Genomic DNA, 2,737 nt, shown 5'->3' on the forward strand with positions numbered 1-2,737 from the left:
GGCACCCTTTAGTGCCCTGTTGACTAACACAGCATCTGACACTGGGTCTTAATTAAGACAATGCATACCAGTTTGCCTTAAGAATCTGGCTCAAAGCCCTATGTTAATTAACTTCACCATCCCCGTGTCACGTAGCACTCAGGTGCACGAAAGTTCCTCCAGAGAGAGTCTTACCACACAGTCACATAGAACAAAAACACTCAGGAGCTCCAGAAATTATAAAAGAACATTGAATTTCATGATATCTATCAAGAGATGGATTTGGTCCATTAATATTATTTCTGCAATGATTCCATTTAAACTGGCACACTAAATGTGTCCCATGTAGTTTAATAAGAACACTGAGGCGTGAAATATCATTAACAAATCATAGATCACTGCTATCTATAGTTATCTCTCCATTCAACCCCACTCCCCTAAAAAGGAATGTTTCTCAATGACTTGTCTCTAGATTAATGAGTAAATCGAAGGTAATCTAGATTATGGCACCGCCAACCCCTTAATTCCATCCTCTTGTCTTCTGTTCTGCAGTTAGGGAGAATTGATTCCAGCTTGCCAAACACCTGCAGAATTTCAAAGTGTCTTCTCCACGAATCCAATGACTGAAACAACTCTGGAGAACTGCTCAGATCTCACCAGGGCCTGATTTAACCGACATCCGGCCACAGACAGCAGAAGAGCCCAGTGGCTCTGAGGGATCAGAGGCCTGCGGCTCTATGCACTCCTGGTGCAGTGACCCTGTGGCCACTAAACAGAACTGATTCCACCTGAAAGAAATGCACCTCGGTGCCAGCGGTCCTGCAGTGGCCATATTTCAAGGTCATGCATTGGGTTTTGCACATTAAATGCTTTGTGATGCATCGAGAGGGGCAGTGCACATCCTGCCCAAGACGTTCAGACATGACGGGTGATGTAGGGGCTGATGGATAAGGACAGAGACTGAAGAAAGATGAGCTGTGGTGAGGAGAGACTTCAGACTAAAAGATGTTTAGAGGGTGTGAAGTGTATGAATTATGGACTGAGAGGCTGACATGGTTAGAACAGCCTCGATAATCAGCTTGGGGTGGAAAGGGATTGACCCATATTTTGTTAAGATTTGGGACATTTTTTTAAGACCAGAAACTTAGTTTGTGTCCCACACATATGTATGACTGTTATCTAGGTTTCCTCTAAAACACACTCTTCTTATTTGGCCTTTATATAATTTTTCTTTTATGTTATTTTTAACCCTTTTCTTTAAATATTTAACATTTTCTTTAATTTTTAAAAATGTCTTTAGAATTTTAGAACTCCAACTAAAAACACTAAATTCCTGAATGTTCTCTAAAACATCTTATATAATAAAATGCTTATTAACAGTATTGTCCCAATATTATATAAATCAAAGTTAATATGCACAGATGAAGAAAATATTATTATTATTACTACATTTTAATTGGTTTGCTTAATTCAGTGATAAATTAGTCTATACAAATAATTTCCTTCACCTGTACATGTTGCTGCTTGTACATGTTGCTGCTTGTCACACACACACACACACACACACACACACACACACACACACACACACACACACACACACACAGGTAAAATGCTAAATTAAGCCTGCTTCAACTGAAAAAAAACAAAACGTGGACTTCTACTGTTTTGCATATATAATAAGCATGTAATGTATAATAAGCATGTAATTAGTTGAGGCAAATTGTGAAAGTGACACAACACAGCTTCTGCTTTCTAACCTCTGTGAAAAAAGTGCAGCCTCTGGCAGGTTACAGCGGCTCAGTCCGGTTTGGTTTCAGCTTCTGACAGGAAAGCTTCTCTTTGCCGCTTGTCCTGTCAACTGCTTCCAACCCCCCCCCCCCCCCCCCCCACACTATTTACGTCTATTTAGTTACATAATTTCGCTTAATCTAAAACTGTTTTACCGTGTAGTATCAGGAAATCAATCAGACACCACCAAGTTTATATGATATAGGACTTGATAGGATATAATTAAATGCAGGACATTTACTTTATGTAAAGATGAAACCTATTGCTAAATTTCTAAGAATTTTCAGTAGGTGGTGTCCACTATGTTTTTTGGTACAAGATGAATCTCCTACCAACAGACTGATCCGGTGTGTGTTCTTCTACCAACAGACTAAACACTCTTTCTTTATGACAGGCATGCCGGAAAACGACCTGTTATCTTATATCGCCATCTACTGGTTGTGTTTGTGATTACAGCTTAAACTGAAAACCAATGATGAGGCAGTGTAAATTGGGGCAACTGTATGCATCCAGATTTAAGAACTCAAGGCGTCTAAACGGTTAACACCTCTTAACAAATCTGTATTGTTACAGCTGCTGTACTCACAGTAAGGCTATTATGTAATCACGTGGGACAGCTCAGTCACCTTTGAATATCTTTATTTAACCCAGTATTGCAGGCTGTTTCATCACTTTGTATTACATGTTTGAAAAGGATACTAACTGTAATTTTCTGTGGCATAATACTGTGCCTTTTTTGTAGTTTAAAAGTCACTAAATGATGAAATTAAAGGAAATGGGAGAAGTAATCTCTCTGGAGAGTACACAAACCAATGCTTTGTGTGAACCATTCTATTACTAACCTGGCCAGTTTCTACTCCAACCCACAGAGGACAGCGTCTCTGGCCGTTAGCCTGCTCATTCGCTCTTCTGCAGTCCGAGCCAGTGCCGCAGAGCTGTACAAATCGAGGCTTCTGCACTAATCCAC

Source organism: Electrophorus electricus, chromosome 2, assembly GCF_013358815.1.
Source record: "Electrophorus electricus isolate fEleEle1 chromosome 2, fEleEle1.pri, whole genome shotgun sequence".
In the NCBI taxonomy this organism is placed as follows: Eukaryota; Metazoa; Chordata; class Actinopteri; order Gymnotiformes; family Gymnotidae; genus Electrophorus; species Electrophorus electricus.